This window comes from Ictidomys tridecemlineatus, chromosome 12, assembly GCF_052094955.1.
Source record: "Ictidomys tridecemlineatus isolate mIctTri1 chromosome 12, mIctTri1.hap1, whole genome shotgun sequence".
Classification (NCBI taxonomy): Eukaryota; Metazoa; Chordata; class Mammalia; order Rodentia; family Sciuridae; genus Ictidomys; species Ictidomys tridecemlineatus.
This window is the reverse complement of record NC_135488.1, coordinates 40547301-40566187: the sequence shown is the minus strand read 5'-3', so window position 1 is coordinate 40566187 and position 18887 is coordinate 40547301. Positions and strand designations below refer to the sequence as shown.

Here is an 18887-nt window from a genome sequence, read left to right as displayed (position 1 = left end):
AAGAAAAGCAGGGGTGAGGGTGGATATACAACAAGCCTCTGAGATGTTCTTTCCATGTCAGGAGGTAGCAGGACATTGGAGCAATGCCTGTGCATCCACTGTTCAGTTCCATCTTGGGGGCAGACCCAGCACTGCAAGCTGATGAGGAACAGGACATAGAAAAGCCATTTACTGCAGATGACACGATTGAACATCTGGCTCATCCCAGAGAATGGGGGGAGGCAGAATGAGCCAGGCTTGGAGGACCCAATGGAGTACCACCAGGTGACCAACAGCCAGTTCAAAACTCTATTGTTCCTTAGAAAACTTGGATTAGAACCACCATTTGGCCCAACTACCCCACTCCTCGGTCTATACCCAAAGGACTTAATATCAGCATACTGTAGAAAGGCAGCCACACCAATGTTTATAGCAACTCAATTCACTATAGCTAAACTGTGGAAGCAACCTAGATGTTCTGCTGTGGATACAAAAACATTGTCCTATGTAAACACAATGGACTAATGCTCAGCATTAAAAGAAAATATAATGATACCATTTGCAGGTAAATGGATGGAGTTGGAGACTATCATGCTAAGTGAAGTAAGCCAATCCCATAAACCCAGAGGCTGAATGTTCTCTCTTTAGAACTAGATGCTGATCCAAAATGGGGGGAATGTGAGAAATGGAGAAATCTTGATCAAATGGGAGGGAGGAGAGGGAAGGATGTATGGGGCAGGATAGATGGTGGAATGAGATGGACATTATTCCCCCAGGTACATGGATGAGTAACATAGGGTGCAATGCTACATCGTGTTCAATTAGGTAAATGAAAAGTTGTGTTGCAATAGTGTACAGTGAATCCAAATGCATTCTTGCCGGGGTCCTGCCCTAGCGGGGTCCAGGGAGTCCTGAAGGATGAGTGGCATCGGCGAAAAGATGAGACAGGAGTCGTTCCGTTGGAGCAATCTCCAGAGAGAGATGCAGCTTTCTCTGGGTCATCTTTTATTACAATTTTTCTCATCATTATAGATTCAGAATACGTCATTGATTATATAATTTAAAACTTTGCCGAGACATGACATTTCCTTAACCATGATTGGGGGTACAAAAAATGTAACATTAATTTACATTTTTCCAGGATATGACCTTCAGTTATGTAATTATTAAAAGTACAGAATCATTAATAAAATACGTCACTAATTTACATTTTTCAGATTTTCCCAAGATTTACTATTTTTCCCGAGATATGTTATATTCTTATTAACTAATGCCAAGCTACATAACCAGACTCTAAGTCTCCTAACCAATCATTAACCTAAAGTACACTTGTACTTTATTTCTAATCTAAAATTCCCATCTAAAAAAGTCCCTTTAAATCTTATATTTAAAATATCCTAAAGTTTATGAAGCCTGTGTGAGGCCCTAGGTTCCATCCCCAGTATCAAAACAAATAAAATAAAAATCCCAAAGCCATATACCCTTTGGAAGATGGAGGTGTGGATGTGGCAAGCCGTCATCAGGGCTCACCCCTTATTACACATCAGAGAATTCATACTGGAGAGAACCTTGGGGTGTGTGTGTTGGTGGTGGAGCCATCCCTTCAGAAGCTGGAGAGCTCCCCCTGCTGGTTACAACCCTGGAATGTGGACCATGTGAGGAGCCTCTGCTGGCTCTTCTGCTCTTTGTTATACTGGATAATTTGTAGAACAGTCACCTTTTAGGCAAGTGGGTCTATCAAGCTCCTAGTCTACCATGCTAGAAGTTAGTATTATTAAGATTTTTGTTTTGAGATGGGATCCTGCTGTTTTGCCCATGCTGGTCTTGAATTCCAGCATTCCTCCTGCCTAAGTGTGTGGGACTACAAGTGCATGCCATTGTGCCTACCTCTAGAGCAACTCTTTGAATTTGGTAATGTTGAGAGCCACAGCCAAAGGGCCCCAGCAAACTTCCAGCTGCCAGCAAACTTCCAGCTGCCGGCTGATGATTGGCTCATAGCGGCCCCAGCAATATCTAGCTGATTGGCTCCTCTGCGGTGATTTTCATTGGGCTGTTTCCTTGCCCTTCAGACTGCCAGCTGATGATTGGCTCACAGTGGTCCCAGCAACATCTAGCTGATTGGCTCCTCTGCGGGGATGTTCATTGGGCTGTTTCCCTGCCCTTCAGACTGCCAGCTGATGATTGGCTCACAGCGGCCCCAGCAACATCTAGCTGATTGGCTCCTCCACGGAGCTGCTCATTGGGGGACTTCTTTGGCTCTGCCCACACAACCCAGCCAATCGGCCTCAAGAGCAGGAGGATTGTGGGAGGTTGAAAGGGTGGTGTGGGGGGAGAGGCTTGTGGAAGCCGGTGGTGTAGTTGGGCTCTGAGGGTTTTTTCCCTGAGGAGCTGTTTTGTTTGGCGTTTGTAGTTCTAAAAATAAAGTTAGTTTCTTTTGACAAGTGGCTCCTGAATTGTGCCCAGACAGACTGCGGCAGGTAAAACTGAGAAACCCCACTAGTATAACTCAGAACTCGGCATACATCAATTCTTCACCCCAGAGAAAAACCCTGGGAGCTGAAGGAATGTGAGGAAAATTCCTTTCAGATTTGAAATCCACCACATGAGCTGAAAGGAAGCTGAAAATGGCCTGCCCGGTGCCTTCTACCTGTGGAGGCCAGTGTTTAACTGTGCCTGTCCTTGGTCACCACATCCTGTGGATCACGGGGAGGGGTGTCACAGGTGCCAGAGTGACAAGGCTGAGCAGGTGGACAGCCATCAGTGACCTAGCCCAGCCATGATTAGGCTAAGGAGATGGATCTTTAGAGAGCATTGCCCTGCAGACCTTCCTGGGCTGGCCTCCTCCCGTGGGTTCAGCTGTAGTTTGGGGATGAGACTGAAGGCCCTTGCTATAGGACACCCTGTGTCCTTGTTTCTCTGTAGCACATTACCTTCTCTGTGAGGCCACAAGTAGTCTGTATCTGAGCAAGAAGCAATTCCCATTGCAACTGCATGCTACTAGATTTGGAATTTTTGGAATGAAATCTTCTTTTAAGATGAAAACCACTAAAATATGGCTATCAAAAAAAATAAAAATCTCAAAAACATTATTCTAAATGAAAGACGGCAGATATCAGAGTCCATATTATATGGTTTTATCCTTAGGAAATGTCCAGAAAAGGACATTTTTCAGAGACAAATGAGATTTAGTGGTGTCCTGAGAATGGCAAATGAGAGTGACCACAATGTTATGGGGACGGGGGGGGGGGTGGCGTTCTAAAACTGAGTTACGGAGATGATTCAATGTTTTGGTAAATTACTAAATCTCTAAAGTGTGGAGAGCCACAATGAATGACCACACCTTCCAGAGGTTCTCTGGTCTTGTGATAACCATTTAAGTAATTTTCTGTTCATCATCTCACCACTCTTATCAGTTGCTGAAGGTCATGTCTCATGCTTCCTCTGAGAAGGGAGCTTCCAGTGGGTTCTCACCAGTTGGGAGTTACTTTGAAAAAAGAATTTGACTTTCCCATGTTTTCTCAGTGCACCTGGCTGATTTCATATTTTTGTACTAGTTGAAAAGCTTTCCTTCTAGAAAACTGCCAATTAAACATTTCCTTAGAAAAATGTAATGGTGCCTCCTGTTTTTCAAATTCAGAAATAGATTAGCATAGTTTCATCTTTAGGATAGTGTGGTGTGTTTTTTTGTGTGTGTAATAGAAATTGAGTGCTTTTAGAGTTTGCACTGTAATAGTTTCTGATGCCAACTGCTCAGAATTGGGATAAACTTCATGGGTTAAAAACATGGTAGTTTACAAGGCTGCCCTCACAGATTGAGGAGTCCCCAGACCACCTTCACTTCTGAGAGCTGGCTACAAATTCAGGGGTCCCCACTACCCCTGTATGTTAGATAACTCACTAGAATGACTCTCAGAACTCAGGACAAAGGGCTATGTTTTTGTTGCTTGTTTTTGGTACCAGGGATTGAACCCAGGTGTGCTTAACCATTGAGTCACATCCCCAACCCAACCCTTTTTTATTTTTTATCAGAGACAGGATCTCTCTAAGCTGCTTAGGGCCTTTCTAAGATGCTGAGTCTGCCTTTGAACTTGAGAACCTCCTTCCTCAGCCTCTGGAGTCACTGGATCATGGATATGCACCACCATACAATATTACATTGTCATCATAAATTTAATGATAGCTAAAAGAGACCCAGTAGAACCAGCCTAAGGAAGAGATGTAGATTGGGCAAGGTCTAGCAACTTCCAAATGCAAAGCTCCTGTCATTTCCCAGGAGCACATTAGGCTACCTGCACACTTATGTGTGACAATACACAGAGTACTGCCAACCAGGGAGGCTCACCTGAGCATCAGGGTCCAGGGTTTTAATTGGACTTTCATTACACGGATATAGTGGATTCTATCCTTGACCCCTCAGTTGAACCCAGTCACCAGCCCCCTTCCTTTCCCTAGAGGATGGACTGATACCACATGGCTCAAAGCCCCAACCCTCGAATCATTTGGTTGGTAATTCTGGCAAGGCCAGGCTGCCACTCTGCATATCATGCATGGTCCAAGGGCTCTCTTGTTGCTCAGGAAATTCCAAGGAACCAGCAACAAGGATCGGCCAAATACTTTATTACATAGCACCCACCCTAAAACAAATCAGTCAAAAATCCTTCTTCACTTATTATTCAATTAAACATGTACCACAGTCTGTCTGGGCCAAATAACTGGGAGGTGACAAGCAACTTGAAGGTTGAAGCGGGAACTGCTTCATTTCGGGAAAACTCAGCGGGAACTGAGCAGTGGCTGTGGGAGGCAGTTTTGTAGAAATGAGGATAAGGGGACTCCTGGCTCCTGGGGGAGGAAGTGACTAGCTTGTCTGAACACTTCTGCAAGCCGACTTCAACCTCACACATCTTACAAAAAGAAAACAAAACAAAATAAAATGGATTAAAGACTTAAGTGTAAAGCCCCAAACTACAAAACTTTTATAAATCAACAGAAGACAAGCTTTAGACCATGAATTATGGATATGGTTCTTAGACACGACACCAGAAGCACAATGCATGAAGGGAAATTAATAAACTGGACTATCAAAATAAAAACCTTGGGGCTGGGGATGTGGCTCAAGCGGTAGCTCGCTCGCCTGGCATGCGTGCAGCCCGGGTTCGATCCTCAGCACCACATACCAACAAAGATGTTGTGTCCGCCGAGAACTAATAAATATTAAAAATTCTCTCTCTCTCCTCTCTCTCATTCTCTCTTTAAAAAAAAAAAAAAAGACTTGATGCTTCACTGTGAGGGCATCAGCCTCTTTAAAAAAAAAAAAAAAAAAAAAAAAACCTGTTGCTTGGTGAATGGCCAAGTGGCCTTGCTAAAAGAATGAAAGGACAAACTGTGGATTGTGAGAAAATATTCGCAAATTATCTATTTGAAAATGGAATCGCCTAGAATAAATAAAGAAATGAACAGTAACTGAACAGTAAAAGAAATCATCAGGGTTGGAGCTGTAGCTCAGTGGTTAAGCTCTTGCCTAGCATGTGTGTGGTCCTGAGTTCAATCCCCAGTACTGGTGGCAAAAAGAGAAAAACAAACAAACAAATAATCCAAATTAGAAAATGAGCAAAACATACAAACAGACATTTCACCAAAAAGGATATGCAGATAGATGGTTAAGAAAACACACACACACACGGAAGGAGTTCAGTGTTATTAACTATTAGGGAAATATAAATTAAAGCCATGAGGAGATGTCACTATATACCCGCTAGAACAGCTTTTAAAATGGTGATAATACTACATGCTAGTGAGCATGCAGAGAGCATCTATCTCTTACACGTTGCTGATGGGAATATAAAATGCTAAGACCACTTTGAAAAAACAGTTTGGCAGTTTTTTTGTTTGTTGTTTGGTACCAGGGATTGAACCCATGGGTATTTAACCACTGAGTCATATCCCCAGCCCTTTTTTATATTTAATTTAGAGATAGGATCTCACCAAGTTGCTTAAGGCCTTGCTAAGTTGCTGAGCTGGCTTTGCACTCATAATCGTCCTGCCTCAGCCTCCCAAGCCACTGGGATAACAGGCATGTGTCACGGCACCAAGCTGGCAGTTTCTTTAAAAACAGAGCATATACTGGCGATACATCTAGGAATCTTAGAACTTGGCATATTCCAGAGAAATGAAATCTTATGCCCATGCAGAAATAGGTATGGGGTTGGTATACACTTCAGAGAATTGAAAGCAGGGACTCAAAGACATACTCATACACCCATGTTCATGGCAGCATTATTCACAATAGACAAAAGGTGGAAATAACCCAATTGTCCCTTGACAAGTGACTATATAAACACCACAGGGATGGAGTTATATATAGGCAACAGCTGTATACATGACATATATATGGAGTTATATGTGTGTGCACACGCATGTGCATGCAAATGTTATTGATCTCTAAAGGTCGATTCTGCCAAATGCTACTAAAGTGAAATCAACGAGAAAAAGGAGAAATACTGTATGACTCTACTTGTATGAGGTACTCAGAGTAGGCATACTTCTTGAGACATAAAGGGGAATGGTAGGGCTGAGAGAAAGGGAGGGGGAGTTAGCATTTGGTAAGTACAGTTTCAGTTTTTCAAAATGTAAAGAATTTTTCCCTCAGTGCTAGGGATTGAACCAGGGGTGATCTACCACTGAGCTGTATCACTAGCTCTTTTTATTGTTTTTATTTCAAGATGGGGTCTCATTAAGTTGCTAAGGCTGGCCTTGAATTTGTGATGCTCCTGCCTTAGCTTCCTAAGCAGCTGGGATTACAGGTATGCGCCACCACACCCAGCACAGATCAAATGAATACTATGAACAGAAGGTGATTATGATAGCACAACAATATGGATTTATTTAATACCACTGTTCTGCACACTTAAAATGGTTAAGATGGTAAAGTTTACATGTAATTGCTACAATTTTTAAAGTTTAAATGTCTAAAATATGTACATGATTGTTTATGATAGCTTTGGTTGGAATACCCCAAACTGGGAACAAGCCAAATATGCTAGAAAGGCAAATGGTAAAACAAATGGCAGTAATAATAAGTACTTAGTAATAAAAGTGAGAAACTATAAAACAACTTGAATAGACATCAACAGTCTAAAAGCCAACTCAAAACATCACTCACGGGGCTGGCAATGTGGCTCAAGCGGTAGTGCGCTCGCCTGGCGTGCATGCGGCCCAGGTTCCATCCTCAGCACCACATACAAACAAAGATGTTGTGTCCGCCAAGAACTAAGAAAAAGTAAATAAATATTAAAAAAATTCTCTCTCTCTCTCTATCCCCCTCTCTCTCTCACTCTCTCTTAAAAAAAAAATCACACACTATGTGACTCCATTTATTTTTTTTTTATTTTTTATTTTTGTATTTGTTTCAGTTTAATCTTTAATGAAATACATATTTTATTTCAATTTTTTCTCTCTACATTTGAATGGTATCTATAAATAAATTTTATTCATCTTATGTCAACACATGAATTTCTTCTTTTGTGAGTAGGATGGTAATAACTAAATGTTCTCAAGTTTACAAAATTATAGATATGAAGAATAGATTGGTGGTTGCCATCTTCCAGATGGTGGGAGGGTGGATGAGTGTCTCTACAGGTGAAAGGAGGGATCTTTGTGGAGATAGAAGTTTTGTACATTGATGGTGGTGGTGGTTACATAAGTCTACTTATGCTACAATTGCATAGAACTCCACACACACACTTTCACAGATGAGTCCATGCAAAACAGATTAATCTGAACAAACTCAGTGGGTTGCATCAATGCCAACTTCCTGGTTTTCACATTATAGTTCTGTAAAATATTACCATTTCGGGAAACTGGGTGAATGGTGCATGGGTATCTTTTTGTACTAATTTTGCAACTTCCTGTGAATGTATAATTATTTCAAATGTATAATTATTTAGGTATAAACAACATGCCAACCAAAATAAAAAACAAACTTGCTATTGACCTTACAGCATTTGAAGGCTTGACCACAACAAAGACCAGAAAGTTGCCACCCATCTGACCTGGGCTGTCCATACTGAACTGGCTTTTGTCTCACTTAGCCACAAAGGTCAGCAGTGCACAACAACTGTGTCACTTTTTTTTTTTATATTTATTTTTTTAGTTGTGGTTGGGCACAATACCTTTGTTTCATTTGTTCATTTTTACGTGGTGCTGAAGATCGAACCCAGGGCCTTGCATGTGCTCTACTGCTGAGCCACAACCCCAACCCAACTATGTCAGTCTTGGTCGGCTCTGCCCCGATTTTTACTTTTCTGTATGTCTCAACATTCTAACCCTGATCCGATCCATCCTTAAAGACCATCTGAGCAGGAGTCCGTTTCTCACAACACATTCCTGCCGTCCTTTGTGGCAGGTTTGTGCATCATTTGTGCAAGAACAGACTGCATAAAGCGGAGCCTGAGATGAACGGGAAAACCCTGGGATACGCGTGTGTGACGGCCACACGTTGGAATCAGAATAAATGCAGAAATGCCTGTGAACTCGAGCAAAGTACTTCATCTGCAAAACTCCAGGGCTTTCCTGGAGCGGGTTTCCATCTCTCCACCCTGTCTTATCCACCCTGTGGATCCTCCCTACACTTCGTGGGTCCCGGCCCTGGGTAGCTTGGAGAGCTCGCAGCGCCAGCCCGACCTCCCGGGCGCTCACAAGCGGCCGCCTCCAACTCGCCGACCCGCGCCCCGGGCTGGCCCCGCCCCAGCCCCGCCCCCGGGCCCTAGCGCGAGGACCCCGCGGAGCTGTCCGCGGCTACGCCTGATCCAACCTACCCTGTGGCCCATCCGGATAATGCTTCCAACCCGATATGGGCTACGGCGTGGTCCTCGGGTCTAGCACCTCCAGCCAAGGGCTGGGGCCCGCCGTTTGACGAGGAGCCTCGCGGCAGGCGAAGGACCGGCTGCCCCGGAGGGAGGAGGCGCGGCTCGCGCTTCAGCATGGCGGCGGCGGTGCGCGCTGAGGGCCGCTTTCCTGCGGTGTGCGGTGTGTAGACCGGTGAGCGCGGGGAGGGGGCGCGGGAGCCGGGGGTCGCCGGGGCCTGCGGGAGTCCGAGCGGAGGGAAGTGAGCAGTGTCCCGCGGCTCTCCCATCCAGCCCGGGACCGCTGGGTACCTTGAGCGCGTTCCCTGCCTCTCTGGCGTCGGGGGGCTTCGCTGTAACTTGACCGTGAAGTGTAGTCGGTTCTTCACGGTTCGTTTAGGTGAAGAGGAGGGAACTGACGAGCCTTGCTTTCCCGGCGGGCAGGCGCGACCCCCGGGGTCACATGGTGATGCCCACCGGGTTCGGGGCTGAGAGGCGCCCGCGGGGCTCTGAAGGTGATGCTGGTTGTCCAGGTGGAGTCGGAGAGCACTGGCCTCCGTCAGCTTAATTCCAGCTGGCCGGTGGCCTCCGTGCAGAGACGGATGACTCGGACGTCAGCCCGCAGTGTCGCCTTTCCTGTCCCCCGGGGCCCTGGTGGGTTTTGTGCACCCTAGGAAGGCGCCCTGCTGCTGTGTTGCCTAAGGTTGGCTCCAGGGCCGCTGCGTGCCTTCTCTACCCTATTTTGTTGTTAAGTCCACAGTTCAGCATTTCTAATTCTGGAAGTCAGAGCCCCCTAAAACCCTCAAAGTTCTTTTTTTTTTTTTTTTGGTAACTCATTTTGCAGCAAAAAATTTCACCAGCAATCTTGGCAGAAAATCTGACCTTAATATTCTTTTCTTTTGTCTTTATGATTGTCTCTTCCCTTTTATTTTTCTTCCCCCATTTCCTAGTATTTCAAGGCTGTCTTCCTTCATGAGTCTAAACTGTGTGCCAGCCACTGTCTTCCTCTGTTCATGCGTTTTTCCTCACTGCCTTCCCAGTCCCTTTATGGAGTAGATTCTGTTATTACACTCTTTATACAGGTGGTGGAGGGAGCCACACAGATTGAGCAAGGGACATAGGTTTTTGCACCCAAAATTCCTGACACCAAAGTGTGTTTCCCCGCCTCCCCCTTTTTTGTCTTCTTGTGTATAACTATTTTTTTTCAGCTTTATTGAACTATAATTCACATACCATACAGTTCATCTATTTGAAGTGCACAATATTTGCACAAACCTGTGCATTTATCATTATAACCTAATTAGAACATTTTTATCACTCCAAGAAGGAAGCTTTTTAGCTGTAGCCACCACTGATCTATTTTCCACTCTTCTTAGCTCTCCTGTTCTAGACATTTCATATAAGTAGAACCACATACATGGCTGGCTTATTTAGTGCAAGGTCATCAAGATTCATCCACATTGTAACATGTATCATCCTGAATTTCTTAGGGCTGAATTGTAATGTGTCCATCACCACACTTTATCTGCTCATCAGTTGAGGGACACTTGGGTTGTTTTCCATCTTTTGGCTATTATGCCTAATGTTGCTGTAAACATCAGCATGCCATGTTTTTACATTGTGTGTCTATTTTCTTTTCTCTTGAGTATGTGCCTGGGAATGGAGTTGCTGGATAAAATGGTAATTCCACACTTGAGGGATGGCCAGAATGTTTTCGAAGTACCTGAGGGTACAGTGAGGGTTTTGATTTTTCTTTAGCAACATTTCTTATTATCTGTTCTTTTGATTATAGCCATCCTAGTGAGTATGAAATGGTATTAATTTGAAATTTTGATTTGCATTTCCCTGATGGATAATGAATGTATTTTCATGTGCTTATTAGCCATTTTTACATGTTTTTTTGAGAAATGTCTGTTCAAGTGTTTTGGCTCTTTTAAAATTGAGTTTTCATTTTATTATTTAATTGTAAGGAGTCTATAGGTGTCTAATCAGATGTATGATTTGCAGAATTTTATTCGATATGTTGTTTTTTAACTTTCTTGATAGTTTGTGGGTTTTTTTTGTGTGTGTGTGTGTGTGTACTGGGGATTGAACCCAGGGGTGCCTAATCACTGAGACACATCCCCAACCCTTTTTTATGTATATTTTTAGAGACAGGGTCTCACTGAGTTGCTTAGGCTGGCTTTGAACTCAACAATCCTCCTGCCTCAGCCCCTAGAGCTGCTGGGAATATAGGTGTGCACCACCAAGCCTGGCTTGATAGTGTTTTTTTGAGGCATACAAGGTTTTTGTTTATTTGTTTTTACAGTGCTAGAGACTGAACCCAGGCATGCTGGTTCTTCTACCGCTGAGCTGAGCTTTATCCTCATCCCCGAAACACAGGTTTTAAATTTTGGTGAAGTCTGGCTTATGGGTTTTTTCTTTTTTTTTTTCTTTTTATCACTTGTACTTTTGGAGTTATGTTTCAGAAACATTGCTAGACCCGAGGTCAAGATAATTTACCTCTGTTTTTCTTCTAGGAGTTTTATAGTTTTAGCTCTTACCTTCAGGTCTTTAGTCGATTTTGAATTAAGTTGTACATAAGGTGTGAGGTAGGGCTCCAACTTCATTCTTCTATGGGTTGACACCCTGTTATTCCAACACCATTTATTGAACACATTCCTTTTCCCCTATTGAATGGTCATGGTCCCTCTGCCAAAAACCAGTTGCCCACAAATGCTGTCTAAGTCTGTCCTGGAGAACCACACTGTATGAAGGGTTGCACAGGGAGGTATAGTCTGCCTGGTGCTGTGGGGGCTCCAGAGGGTGGAGGTTTCACAAGAGCTGCTGAGCCTCCAGGATCTGGTGGATCCAGGATCTCATATACAAAAGTGTATGAGAGCGAATTCAAGACTAACTGTGTGTTTGGATGGCTATGGGGAGGGTGGGGCAGGGGCAACAGGAGGCTGGTGTGGAAGCCTGGGGCCATGTGGCAGTCCTGCAGGCTGTGCCCAGAATTTGTAACTTGGCATCAGGAAGCCAGGGAAGGACATGTCAGGGCTGTTAATTGATGAAGCCTCTTACTATAGGAAGGTGGTAAATACAAGGGGTGAGGTGGGAGACCCATTAAGAAACCTTTAACCTGTGTCTGAGTGATGCTAAGGCTTGAATAAAGAAGTGGCAGCAGGACCACAGCAGAGGTGTGGCCCACGGCAGAGGGATTTTTAAGGTGACTGCCAAGCATGAAGCCTGGTTGATGGGAGGGTGAAGAGAAGGTGCAGCATGATGGCAGCTACCTGGCCAGTGGTCACTAAGCCTGGAAATCACTCGTCCACTTCTCTTAGTTCTTTAATTCTGTGGATGGTATTATTCTGTGAATGTTACTGTTTTATTTATTTTTGGGGTACTGGGCATTGCACCCTATTGTGCTTTACAGAGCCACATCCTCAACCCTTTATATCTCCAGACCTGAATTTGCACTTCCCCTGCCTTAGCCTCCTTGGTATCTGTGGTTGCGGGTTTGTGCCACAGTAGGTGGCTCACCTTATTATTTTAAATGTCCCTCTTTATGTAGGAATGTATCTTTAAATTTTATTTATTTATTTATTCTTGTTGGAGGCCTGTGGACATAGCTAAGTGGTAAAGCACTTGCCCAGCATATGTGAGGCTCTGGGTTCTATTGCCCACACCATAAAACAGCTCCACTTTTTGCTGAGTGCAGAGGCCTTCATCTGTAATCCCAGCAACTTGGGAGCCTGAGACAGGAGAATTGCAAGTTGGAAACCAGTCTGGGCAACTTAGGGAGACCCTTTCTCAAAAAACGAAGAGGGGATGTGGCTCAGTGGTGAAGCACGTGCCTGCAGGCTCCAGGCCCTGGGTTCAACCCCAGCACTGGAACCAAAAAATATTTATTTACTTATTTTTAATTGACAGGTCATTTCTGGTGCTGGCAGCTTTCCCTGAACACCTTTCCAACAGCTTCTGTTTGGGCGCTGAAGACCACTCTCAGCAATGGTGAGATTCATTTGGGAAGTATCTGTTCTCATAAGATTTAATAAGAGTTTCTGTAGATTTGAAAATGTGAATGGACAAGGCATGTCCTTGATGATGGTATTGTACCGTCTTGAGTATTTTTCAAATTTTTTATGAGTGCAGTTGTTGTAGTTCAAGGCTTTAAAAAATAATGGTTGCCATTTTTGAGTAGGTATTGTGCACTAGGCTTGAAACATATCACCTTGTTCAGCCCTCACACTGGCTTTCATGAGCTTATTCGCATTTTAGAGATGATAAGGTGAATCTCTGAGAAGCCACGTGACTTCTTCAAGATCATGCAGCCAGGCCAGGCACAGTAGTGCACACTTGTAATCCCAGTGACTTCGGAGGCTGAGGCAGGAGGTTGCAAGTTCAAGGCCAGCTCTGTCTTAAAATAAAAATAAAAAGGACTAGGGATGGGGCTCAGTGGTTAAATGCCCCTGAATTCAATGCCCAGTACCTTCCCCCAAAAAAGAATGAAAGAAATCACACAGCCAGTGAAGCAGGGCTGGTCCCAGAGCTTTCTGGCTGCTGTGATGCCCCCTCCTGTGGACACAGACTTCCTTGACATAGTGCAGGGCCTCTCTTCAGCTGCCTTCTGGGAAGTCCAGGCCAACCTTGCTGTGCAAGGAAGCCTGGCCCTTTCACCTTGAGCTTCTGGGACTCCTGAGTGCTGGGCTTCCCTGTGGGTCTCCTGCCTTTTCCTCTTGGAGACCCACCTGTGAGATGCCTTGGAGATCCTGGGAGAAGTCCAGCTGACAGGGCTTTCTTCCTAATGGCAGATTTCCTACGACCTGTCACACCCACTGTGAATCAACCAGTTTGATTTGTTGCTTGGTTGATTCACTCACTGATTTATAAACAGTTTATTTACCCCTTAACATGTGCCAGGCACTGCCCTGACCTGAGCCGGTGTAGGGCCTGATAGGGATAGCTGTCCTCACTGCAGGTTGCTGTGCTATTCCTTAAAATATTAACTTTCAGGCTGGGGGTGGGGCTCAGAGGTTGAGCCTTGCCTAGGGTGCCCAAGGCCCCCAATTGAATCCCCAGCTCCACACCGGAAGTAAAAAAAAAAAAAAAAAATTGAGTTTCCAAAAGGTCGTAAAAGGCTCAGAGCTTTCATTCCTAGTCCTTTTCTGCTCCTTCCCATCATCTAGGGACACTAATTCTTTCACCTTCCTCTGGTTATATTTCTAAATACATTCAGTCTTCTTTAAACAACATTGTTATGCTAATTGGAGATGTAACAGTCTATCCTTACCCTTACTTTCTTCCAGTATAGGTAGAAGCCGAGTTTGGACTGAATCTCTGGGCATTGTTTTTGTTATTAAATTCTGTGCACATTCAGAGCGGAGCTAGGTAGTATTCTACTGTTATATTTTTTCCTGAAATTCATAATTGCCTGACTTTTAAGAAGTTGATTGCTTTCCTTATCACTCTATTTTTCTAAATGCTACAACAAATCAGTCAGAAACATAGTAATAAATTTTCTAAAATCTCTCACCAACCAGTTTTCCTAGAAGAGACCCAAGTGAGAAGGAAGGAGTTCTTGGTGTAGAACGTGATGTGTGCTGAGGTAGAACCCTGGGGGCCTCTCCGTCCCCACCTGAGGGCTTGTGGCCTATCCCACTTTAGGCTGCAGGGTTGTTGCTTCCTGAGTCTGGGGTCTCATGACCTAAACTTAATAAGAACTCAAAGGATCAGAACAGAGTTGATAAGTGAGGTGGATTGTGATCTGTAAGTGAGCTTCAGAACGTGACTCAGCCTGAACTACTGAACTTTCTTCTTTAAAAAATCATAACACGGGGCTGGGGATGTGGCTCAAGCAGTAGCGCACTCCCCTGGCATGGGTGCGGCCCAGGTTCAATCCTCAGCACCACATACAAACAAAGATGTTGTGTCTGCCAAAAACTAAAATGTAAATAAAATATTAAAAAAAATCGTGACACAATGTAAGCAAAACCATTTATACAAGTGTGCATGAAAATTGACTGTTGTTTTGGTGGTACTGAGGATTGAACTGAGGGGCACCCTATCACTAAGCCACATAACCAGCCCTTTTGATATATTTTTTCTTTGTTTATTTGTTTTGATGGTGCTGGGGATTGAATCCAGGGCCTTGTGCATGCAAGGCAAGCACTCTACCAACTGAGCTATATCCCCAGACCTATGTTTTATTTTGAAACAGGTTCTTGCTAAGTTGCTAAGGCTGGCTTCGAACTTGCAATCCTTTGCCTCAGTCTCCTGAGTCACTGGGATTACAGCCATGTGCCATGCACCCAGAAAAAGTGACTATTTCTAATGTGTACAAAGCCCTGGGTTCAATCCCCAGTTCTTCTCTGCCTCCCATTAAAACAAACAAACAAAAAACAAGTGGCTATTTCTAAATTCTAAAGTTGATTTCTTTTTATTTTTGACATTTGGTTTCTTTTAGGCTGGGTACATTATTAGCTATGAGTGATATTTCAGTCTTTCCAAAAAAATCTGTTAATAATTTTTACACTTCTTGAACTACATTAAAGATTATAATGCGGAACAGAGCAAGATGAAATGTTTTAATATTAGATATGTGTTGAAGATGAAGGTGTTTACAAGAAAGGCTGTGTATAGCAGAATGAGATTTGTAATGATAAAGTTCTGGTTTGTTAAACAATGAAGACCCAGGGCTGGGGTTGTAGCTCAGTAGCAGAGTGCTTGCCTAGCATGTGAGGCACTAGGTTTGATCCTCAGCACCACATATAAATAAATAAAGATCCATCAACAACTTCAAAAAAAATGAAGACCCAATGTTTTCTGGCTACATTTTATTTGGTAGTTCATCAGGTGGGCTACAGGTCTAGAGGACATCTGTGTGCTAGGTGCGATCGCCCTCCCCACAGGTGAGCAAATCATCTGGAATCGAAATTAGTGTTGAAATCTCATCCAGTCATCCAGTTCCTTGTGGCATTGGCAAATCTATCTCATAGGCCTACATTTGAAACAAAATGGTCGTATTAAGTGCTGTCCAGTAATCAAAGATTATCCCTTTGTGTTTGGGTCTCTGTATTCAGTGGAACTATTTCGATGGCTTCCTACCACCCTTAGATGTCACTCTCCCTGTCCTTACCCGCTTTCTTTCTCTGGTCCTGTGAGTCATGGTTGATGCTGCTGATGAATCTGCAGTTACTGTCCTCTGCATGGCTTCGCTCAGACTTGAAAACAGCTGTTGTCAGGTTTTTGTTTTGTGTTTATCAAGCCAATACCCTAAAGGCCACTTTCCCTCCAGGGCTGTTTGAATCCTGTCACTTCTCTAGTGAAGCACAGAGCTCAAGAATCTGTGCATGCACTGATCTTGCCAGCACTGTCCCACTCCTTCATCACCACCTGTTCCTGTCACCTCTGCCTTCTTCCTCACGTGAAACCGCCATCCCTGGGACTGGTCAGATGGCTTCCTCTCAGACATGGCTGTTCTAAAACCTTTTCTCAAGTAATAGATGCATGTGGTTAAAAAAAAAAAAAAATCCCTCAAAATACAAAAATGCGGGTCTTTCACATCCAGCCTTAAATGCCCCTGTTTTCTTCCACAGAGGCAGCCGCTCCTCAGTCTCTTGCGTGATCTTCTGGAGTTGTCTACAGCATGCCTTCCCTGCTTCCCTGTGTTTTGAACATAAAGGGCAGGGTACCCTCTACACATTGAATCTTGTTCTTCTGAACAGTTTCACTTGAAGGTCTTTCCTCATCTGTCCACTGCCCAGCTGCATACAGCAGAGGGCGCCATTTGCCCAGAGCAGCCCAGGAGCTTGGGCTGGATAATGCAGGGCAGAAACCCTGGCTGTACAGAGCTTTCTTGAGACTGGGACATCCACTGTGGAAATGAACCATGACCTCTCTAGGATGGGCATTTAGGTGGCTTTCATTCCTAAAAGTTTGGTTTTATTTTTTAAATAACAATTGTCCTCAAAATATGATTCTTAAAAGATTAGAATTTTTAGTGACTTATTTTCATCAAGTCACAGTTATTTGGTGCTGGCAGCTCCACAGCCAGGGAGCATCTAACTTGGTTTTGTTTCATCTCTCTGTAGGCCCTTTGTCACTGCAGGGAACCAGAGACAGCTGACACTTCACCAGCTTGAGTCATGCGCTACAGACACAGTGCTGTATCTCTCCTCCCACCAGCCGGTCAGGCCAGCAGTACAGACCCTACAGCTTCTTCACTAAATGTAGGTAGACTGGCACACACTTCCACTTCCTGCAACAGGAAAGTAGGGGTGCTTTCCTATCTTAATTTTTCTTCTGTCATACACGAATTAACATTTTAGTGATTATTCAACTAAAAATGCAACTAGAATTATCTCAATTGCTACAGCTGTATTTGGAGAGCACTAGTTTATCTGAGCCCCTCATTTGGGGCACCCAAGGCCCAGAAGTATTGAATTGTGCCCCAGATACCCTGCTGATTTAGAGTCACACCAAGAAGGCCCTTACTGTTTTTAGCTGGGCCTTTGCTAGGACATATCATTTGGAGAAGTTCAAGAGACGTCACTACTGAGACCTGAGTTGTGATTGGCAGACATCAGGGAAGCAAGTCTACTTACTGGTCAGGGACTTCCTGGGATTTAATGTTAGCCATGTTTTGTGGAAACAAAGTGGAATTGTCTCCTCTTGTGTTTTCCAAATGTAATCATGTTTTATGTTCACTGTATGATTTTATTTTATTTTCATTACCTCAGTGACATGGATGAAGCTGGGCTTTGTGGCCTTTCTTATTCTTAGGAGAGTGTAGATCTTTGCTTTACAACTACAGAGTTTTTAAAAACCCCGTTTCCTTACAGTGACAGCAGATGAGCTCTGGAAAGGTGCTTTAGCAGAGACTGGTGCTGGGGCAAGAAAAGGAAGAGGCAAAAGAAGCAAAAAAAAGAGAAGGAAGGATCTGAACAGGGGTCAGGTCATTGGTGAAGGTAAACGTGTTTGGTTGTTTTGACAGTTTTCAGATTTGGTCTTGAACTTGGGGTGGGAAACTGATGATCTTGGGAAGGGGAGAAATAGCAAGCAAGCTGGGTCTGAGGGAGGCCTGGGGGGGCCCAACGGCAAACTTTGTTCTAAAAAGAGTCTATGTGCTTTTAAAGTGTTTTCCCCCGATTTTATGGATATTTGGCAAACTGGAAACATTCTCATTAAGTGCATAAGAATCCATGGTTTAGAGTCCAACCAGGGGGCTTACCAGCTGCCCCAGAGTGTCACGTACTCCATGGGGCACAGCTGTGATAGGTCCTGTGCTGCACACAGCCCAGTGCAGGCAGGTGGAGCTCGCAGAGAGCTGGCAGGCTTCCCCTGCCCAGAGAAGACAGTGACCAAGAGCAGATCTGTAGTCACAGGGCCTGTTGCCGCTACTCAACTGGGCCGCTGTCACACAGAAACTGCCCTGGACAGCGCATGGTTGGACAGGCCCAGCTGTGTTCCGGTAAAACTTTATTTACAAATCAGCTGGTGGGCCGCACTTGGCCTTGGTCCTTCACGTGCTGATGTGATTGTTTATACTTGTGCTTTTGAAAGCAAAAATAGGATAGGTGAACTTGAATTGGCTTATTTTTACTGTTGTGCAGACTCATCGCTTTTGATACTAACAACCTTTCAGAAATAAAGGAAGCACCTTGTGCTGCACTTCTAAGATTGCACATCTGCTTGGGTGCTTTTACTACTTGTATCTTGTTTTAGTTTTTAAGCATTTGTTATTTATTTTTAATAATGTTAATAATAATAATAATTATTATTATTATTTTTGAGACAGGTCTTGCCATCTGGTCTTGCCAGGCTGGTCTTGAACTTGCAGGTTAAAACCTCCCTCCTGTCTCAGCCTCCCACCTAGCTGGGACTGCTCACATGCACCACTGTGTCTGGCTATAATTTATTTTTTCAAATTATAAAAATCGTATGCATACCTTCTCAGTAAAAACGCAGAGTGTAGAGAAAACTAAAAGCCCCTGATGTCCTTCCTGCCGTCCACATTCCCATTGTCTCCCCTGAGGGGCCACTGGTCTCATATTGGTATTTCCTTCAGTTGTTTTTGTGTGTGCTGGT

The 18887-nt window shown here is 44.0% G+C and overlaps 1 protein-coding gene and 1 long non-coding RNA gene across 33 annotated transcripts in view; one reads left to right on the top strand and one right to left on the bottom strand.

The window, feature by feature from the left end:
• Positions 1–938: 938 nt before the first annotated feature.
• Positions 939–8922, bottom strand: LOC144369285 (uncharacterized). The gene is made up of 3 exons (XR_013428758.1): positions 8793–8922; positions 5308–7245; positions 939–5070 (listed from the first exon to the last, which is right to left on the bottom strand). It is a non-coding gene; the product is annotated as an uncharacterized LOC144369285 (long non-coding RNA).
• LOC144369281 (uncharacterized) overlaps positions 8865–18887 on the top strand; it is a 51061-nt gene continuing 41038 nt past the window's right edge. For all 32 annotated transcript variants that reach the window (XM_078028662.1, XM_078028659.1, XM_078028658.1 and 29 more), the window contains exons 1-4: positions 8865–9015; positions 12732–12812; positions 16892–17029; positions 17642–17767. The gene's annotated coding sequence lies outside the window, so the exon portion shown is untranslated. The remainder of the gene's footprint in view (positions 9016–12731; positions 12813–16891; positions 17030–17641; positions 17768–18887) is intronic.